This window comes from Rhodnius prolixus, unplaced genomic scaffold (assembly GCF_049639745.1).
Source record: "Rhodnius prolixus isolate KJV_2025 unplaced genomic scaffold, Rpr scaffold_12, whole genome shotgun sequence".
NCBI classification, from domain to species: domain Eukaryota; kingdom Metazoa; phylum Arthropoda; class Insecta; order Hemiptera; family Reduviidae; genus Rhodnius; species Rhodnius prolixus.
The window spans coordinates 8,234,553-8,242,348 of record NW_027411635.1 but is presented as its reverse complement, the minus strand read 5'-3'; positions in this window follow the sequence as shown (position 1 = coordinate 8,242,348).

The window sequence follows — 7,796 nt, the reverse complement described above, 5'->3', positions numbered from 1 at the left end:
TTTTTTCCTGCATTCTGCATCCTTCAAATCTTAAGCTTTCCGCATACCCTTGTTATGAAGGTTATAATGTATTGTACATTGGCACTTTATGTCTGTATTTATCTTTTTATATCTTTTTCTTATATTTATTTATTTATCTTTTATTATCCAAAAGTTTACGCCTGGATAAGATGGTGGCTCCTAATCCAGATAAGAGAATTTGAACTTCTTACAAAATCCGGTTTAGGAGTTAGAACTGATCCACACAGAAAGACAAAGGGATAGATTTATTTTTGGACTCAGAGTTCTTGAAAACGATTTTTTTTTTTTGGTGACAACTCAAAATAGAAAATTTGGCATGATTGTAATACTCTTTAAAAGTAAAACATAAAGTAAATTGAATATTGAATAAAGATTTTCTACGCATGCGCAGTTTAAGGTGAAGAATATTTTCATTAATTAAAGAGTATTGTAATTTTGTTAAGACTAATGCATGTAACGCATGTATGCAGTCTCACTTCCGGTGTTTTTTTTTTTGTTTATTATTAATGCCTCTAACGTGTGACCATAGCTAGTACAGGAAAGCCCGGGGCGCATAAGTGGGTAGTACGTTTCCACCAACGTGACTATGCAATAATAGGCGAGCATTACTCAATCTCAACATTACTAGATTAGTTGCGCTAGCCTGGTAATACTAGTACTGACTCATCCAATGTAGTCACAATTCATCTAGTTCTAGTAACATGGCTTGATCGTATTTAAATACTTAGTCCTGAAATATAACTAAGTTACGTAGTTTCAGCTTAATAAGTCCATATTTCCAAAATGATAAGTATGAAGTAACAATGGCGCCTCAAAGCAAACCAATAATTTGGTGCTCTAACTTAGTTCTTTTAAAACATTAATAGGTAAATTATATAAAACTAACACAGAAAACAGTTTAAAAAGCGTCTTGGATGGACTAGGATGGATTTTGGAAACGGTGAGCCGAGCTGGAAGAATTTTCAGATCTAGTAAGCACGTTTTTTGTGCCCTCTTTTCCAAACTAAGAGGAAGTATTGTAATCGTGTCGAGTTTTTGATAACCGCTTATCACTAGAAATACACTTTTGAGTTTCGTGAGTCCAAAGTTGTTTTTAAAATATTGCTTGTATGATAATCACAATGAAAATTCTTCTTGCCAGATCACTTCACAGATTAAACTTTTTTTAAGTTTTCCCAAAAATGGCTACTAAGATATTGCGTCCATACATATCTACAATTTTGATATTTTTTAAAGAATATTCGAAGGACACTTCTGGGAGAAGAAGTTGGTTAGGTTTACTACTAAATAGTCACTTTTAATGGAATGTTGTGGTCTTCATATCTACAAATTAAGAAAGCTAAAAAAGAATTGCTAAATATACCGAGTTTGAGAGAAATGGAGTAACCGGAGGTAATAATAATAATAGTAATATAATAATAATAATAATAGTGATAATCATAATAATAATCAGCTCATTGACAAAAGGGATATTGAGGTCTGTATGGAGGGTTAAATTGGATTCATAATAAGGAGCGTTTGACGATATGCCGAAGGACTTTAGATTGAAAGGATTGGATTCTTTGGATGTTGGATGGTTTCGCAGAGCCCCAGATGTGTCTTAGTAGTGTCTTGTATAGAGTCAGTTTATTCCCTGCTTTCATGGCTGATCTCCGCCCTAGCACTTCGTAGTTGTCTATATCGTCTATTTAGTTCTTGCCTTTTCAGTCTAGTTTGTGGGTTCTAGGTTAGTCGTCTGTCTAAATACACTCCTAGGTGTGGAGGTCGGTATTTCTTTGTTGTGGGGGGCTAGTTTGTCTATGTAAGGTCAATGTTATCTATTGGCATTTGAATTATAAATAATAATAATTATTAATAATAATAATTTTTTTTTATGATTTAAGGCGCGTCAACATCTAAGGTTATTGGCGCCCGGAGCTTTTTAAAGTGCACTGCCGGCCTCCGGACAGTGTTCTCTCGTTACAGACAACACAGTCCATCACCGGACAGTGAGCCGTAAGAAGCTCCTAGGAAGAGAAAATCTAAGGGTCAGCTGCTGGATTCGAACCCGGGACCTCCGCGTGGGAGTCCAGTATGCTAACCTCATAGCTAATCCTTTCCCTAATAATAATAATATCGTTTTTTTTCCTTACTCTTTCACGGAGTTGAGCAAGCACGTATTTTGTTTTTGCATCGATGCTGAAATCAGAGGAGCTGTTAGCTAGTTTATTCGAAAAAATTATTTTTGGGTCGTTTTCTGTTGAGGATGAGAAGCTCCTTATTCTGAGGGTTATAGCCTTAATAATGGTACCGAATTAGATGTCTTCATCCTGAATGACCTATTTAAAAAATATAAATAAATAAAAGTCACATTAAGATGACTTAAGTGCGCTCTGAAATTTGGTGCTCCGTGGCTCGTAAGCTACGGGCCAAAGGCAATAGTCTCGCTTGCCTGATCCTCTCCGTTAATAGGCTACATTTTGCTCAAGTTCAGTCATTTTTGAGGACAGAAGATTTCGACAGAATTTCGTTCAAAGTAATTTAGTCTAGGGTTAAAGTTTTCCTATGTTATTTACACTAGTGTGTGTGTAAGTTCTTATGAGTTCCGGCCATGTGTTTGTCTTCTGTGTACGTATCCTAGGACGTATGTGGCGGTTTGAACGTGTGTCGATTCCCCTAGACTACCGGAACACGTTGCGTATGGTGCTAAAGTTCGAATGAGTCTATATTTTCAATTGTATTATTATTCTGATGGGTTAGTGTATATATATATATATATATATATATATATATATGGTCGGCTACTCTAACATCAACACGTATGAGGCACATTTTGTACACGTGGCAGCAAGACACACACGTGTCTTGTCTTCTGTTCATAGACTTCATTGCATTTACGCTCCCACAATGCTAATGTTTATGTCATACCTTTTCCTTTTAGGGAGGAAGCAATTTTTACCTATTGTATCCAAAACTCACTTTTTGGACCCTAACTAATCGTAAACCCCTCATACCGGAACTCCAATAGTGGTTTAACTATTTTTTCCGGCTATATAATTTTACTAAACATATTTTTTATAATCTGTTTTATTACTATCATAACGGAAGTAATAATACATAATTTTTCATCCTTTTCTTTTTTTTGGCGATTAAGGTTAACATTTTTGTAATGGATCACCCACATAATGTCGAACAGTTAAGAATTATTGACGACAAAAGTACTGGCAAATCACATACGCTCTTATATTAATTTATTTACTGCCCTTACAGCCAATCCCTTTGTCCAAGATTCAGCGATTACATACTGTAATACAAAAAACAAAATTATAACACGCATTTTTACAAACTTTACTTTTTACCTACATTATACAGATGTTGTTAATCATTGAGTCTCCTGGACCAATCATTGACCTCCTGGATCATCTAAATAAATTGTATTATTTCATTATTGAAGCCATCAAAATAAGATCGTTTATTCTAAATGAATAGTAGCTCTAAAAACTAAACTATTCATTTGGAATAAACTATTCAGAAACTATATGTAGAAAACACTATTTAGTTATTTCTTAAACAGGGTGTTCATTTTAAGACGGCTCAAATGCATTTCATGCTTAAACGGTTAATCTGAGCAAAAAATGGTAGAGGAAAAATTTGTTGCCCGTCACCTCTAGTTTCAGAATATGTGACTGGATTTTAGATTCCTGCCCGCATACGCGATTGACGCGCGACCAAATGTGGGGGTTCGCAGTTGACCCCCATTTTCATATGCACAGTTTTAAAGAGTATAAAAAGTTATGAAAGAAACCGGAAACCGCAATTCTATATCTTCAAAATTAAAGGTGCTAGGCTTGCAAGCTAGGTTAGCCTGGAGGTTATCAACTTCTCTCCGTATCTGAGGAGGCACCTTTGAAGGCACAGTACATGCTTCACAAGTTGAGTAAAGTACATTGTTTGATAAATTAAGGAATAAGTTTGATCCTTTACATGAAAGATATTGTTCACTTAAATATATGGCAGAAGGTTTCCAATTTTTTTGGTAATTAAACGCAACTCTCCCAAAATTACCAAATAATTATTACACCTTCTTGTTATGTAACAGATGTAAAATTAATTTTTAGCCATTTTGTGTATACCTGAGAACATCTAAAGCTCTTAACATTTGATTATTGCTTAGAAAAATCACTCGGAAAACGACTTATTTCCCGATATTAAGAAAAATACTGGCTTTACTGCCTTGGCAATACTTTCAGTAGAAAGGGGATGAAAAAATACATAAAAATGACCTATCGTGTGCTCTTCTTTCTCTTTGATAAGAAGTTAAAAAATTGAAGTATGATTAATAAATACCAGATTTTGAAATGGCCTAGCACCTTTAATTTTAAAGATATGGAATTGCGGTTTCCGGTTTCTTTCACAACTTTTTATACTCTTTAAAACTGTGTATATGAAAATGGGGGTCAACTGCGAATCCCCACTTTTGGTCGCGCTTCAGTCACGTACAGTGACTCCCATTAATATTGGGACACCTATTACAAAATGATTTAAAAGGAAAATGAAAACAACATACAAAAGTTTGGAATTTTTTTTTTTTTTTAAATTACATTAGCAACATCTGTGGAAATTATATATAAGTATAAATCGATGAAATTCCAAACTGTTAGGTAGTACTTTTTGAAAAAGTGTAAAATAAGGCTCTCAAAAATATTGGGACACCAGAAGTGCTAGAGTTTAAATGTTCAATATTTAAAATCTCCTACTATTTAATAATTGGTTGTTAATAATTTAATAATTGCTTTTTGACTTACAATAGCCCTCAAACGATCAGGCATAGGTGAAACAAGTTTTTGGTTAATTCAGGTGGTGTTTTTTTCCCATTCTTCCAGGAAACATCGTTTTAATTCATTTTTGTTAGATATTATTCGTTTTTTTCTTAAAGCACTGGCTAAATATTGCCATAAATGTTCAATGGGATTAAGATCTGGTGACTGCGGAGAGGTTTGGAATACTTTTGGGCAATTGTATATAACAGTCACTGACGTATCACCCAAGCCGTAGGTTTGGGGTCGTTATCTTGGTAGAATTTAGAAGACCCTAAAATACCAAATGTTTGGGCACTTTTTTCAAATTATATTTTAATATATTACTATAAACCATTTTGTGCATCATTCCATCAATAAACACTAATTCTCCAAATCCTGATGCGGACATCCAGCCCCAAACCAGAACTGACCCACCTCCACCCGGAGGTGCAGCTTTAAAACCCTTTAATGTTGGCTGTAAATTCTTCTTTTCGAGCTCAGCATTCGCTTTCCTCCAGCCCATAACCCATCCATCTGACTGGAAAACATTAAATTTTGATTCATCGCTAGAGTATATCATTCCAAAAGTCACTATTTACATTGAAATATTTTTCGGCAAATTTCACTCTCTTAACACGATTTATCTTACTGACAAAAGGATTCATCCAGGCTACTCTACCATGATAGTCGAGTTTTCTTAGCACTCTCCGAACTGTTTCTGCTCCTTTTTTGCTCTATGAACATGTCAAAAATTTCACATAGAAGTTTTGGAGCACTAAGTCGGTGATCTTTTTTAATTCTTTTAATATATAACGCTGCTCTCTCTCAGAGAGCAGTTGAGGACGGCCTTTTTGTGGGGTTGAAACAATTCTTTTTTCTTTTTGGTAACGCTGAATGATGTTCCACGAAGTAGATGTTTTAGGTCCGATCAGTTTTTCCGTCTCTCTAACACTTTTTATTGTCTTTGTGCAAAGAAATTACAATTTTTCTTTGTTCAATCGTTGTATTTGTATTTTTGCGCGACATGTTATACCTGGCTTGATTTATATAAACTAATATAATTATTAATTTCATATTGAATATATGCTTAAAGGTATATATTTACAAATTGTATAAATATTCGGGCAAAACCTTGGACAAACTATAAATTATAATAGTGTCCCAATATTTATGAGAGGTAGAATTTGCTCTTATTATTATATATATTTTTTTTAATCTACCATAACATTTTTATGTACTTATTTAAATAGCTTTTATTTAATTAATAGTAATTATAAAATGAAATGAATTTATAAAAATTTGAATAAATGGGTGCCACTTTTAATTTTCGTCAATTTTTAACTTCTGTATGTACTGACCCAATATTAATGGGAGTCACTGTATGCGGGTAGGAATCTAAAATCAAGTCGCATATTCTGAAACTACAGGTGACGGGCAACAAATTTTTCCTCCACAATTTTTCGCTCAGATCAACCGTTTAAGCATGAAATGCATTTGAGCCGTCTTAAAATGAACACCCTGTATATTATATTGATTTAATATTATTTTCTATTTATTATTATTGTTATTATTATTATTATTTTGATACTGGAATCAGAACTGTTATTTTGGTTGTTATGTCAGTTGCAAATTTATTTGAGTTTGTGTTTTGTTTACTTTTTGTATTGACATTATTATTAATTTCAAGATTATCTAAATGTCATTAGCACAGAACCCCTGTAATGTGTTAATACACGAAATACAGAATTTTTCTATTCTATTCTATATTATACAGATGTAGAACCGTCCACAACACTGAATTGACACCTTAGAGACATGGTTTATAATCTTTATCAAGCTGTGGAACACGTTTCAGTCGATAATGTTCTTGCTGAACCACATTAAAATTTGAAGTAACTTTAATAGTGTATTGACTAGAAATTTAGAAAGAAAATGAAACAAATAGTAAGTTGCATTGTTATAGTTATACGAATCAATAAGTTTTAAGAACACATGACGCTTCATCGGGCAGTCAGCTGTAAGAAGCTCCTAGGAAGAGAAAAATCTAAAGGGCCAGCAGCTGGATTCGAACCCACGATCCCCGCGTTGGAATCCCAGTATTCGCTAACCACTCAGCTAATCTCTTCTTTACATTCTGTTATTATTATTGCTACTTTTGTTTTTTTTTGTTCATTAAAGAACTAATTTATCACTCCATTGTAATAATGAGACTAAAAGAGCGTAAATCAACTCTTAAGATGAATCCTATCTCTTATACTCCCTTCAAATTAAAAATGTTTGTAGACAATCTTAATGGAGGGCTAAGTTAAAGAAAAATTCGTCGAACCATGTTCGAGAAAACGTGGTAAATCCGTTCAGTTGAGTGTTGGTTGCAGTTGAGGAATTCTGATTGCTAAGTTAGAATTGTGTCCGCTAGTATGGTGACGTACTAAATTGAAAAATAATGATTCTACTCCCTGGGAGTTTTTGCTTTTGGTGTATTTTGTTTACAATCACAGATAACTTTATATACTGGCCATAATAATAATAATAATAATAATAATAATAGTAATAATAAGAAGAAGAAGAATGATAATAATAATAATAATTTAAGCTACATGGCAGGTATTATGCCCTTCTTACTGCAGAAGGAACTGATAGCTTAGCCTCGTGCCAATGGCTCACAAAAGGCCATCTATTCCCTGAGACGAAAGGGTTCGTAATGGCAATGCAGGACCAGGTGATAGCTACGAAGGCGTACCGAAGATGGGTTCTAGGGGAAAGTCTAGTGCACGATAAATGCAGAATGTGCAACTCCACTTCGGAAAGCATACAGCACATAGTTTCAGGATGTTCAGTAATTGCGCCGAAGGAGTACCTTTTCAGGCACAATAATGTGGCTAAAATTATCCATAAAGCACTTTGCTCAAAGTTTGGGCTGCTGAAGACAGAAGTGCCATATTATAAATATAACCCGCCGACACTGCTGCAGAATGCGCACACAAAAGTATATTGGGA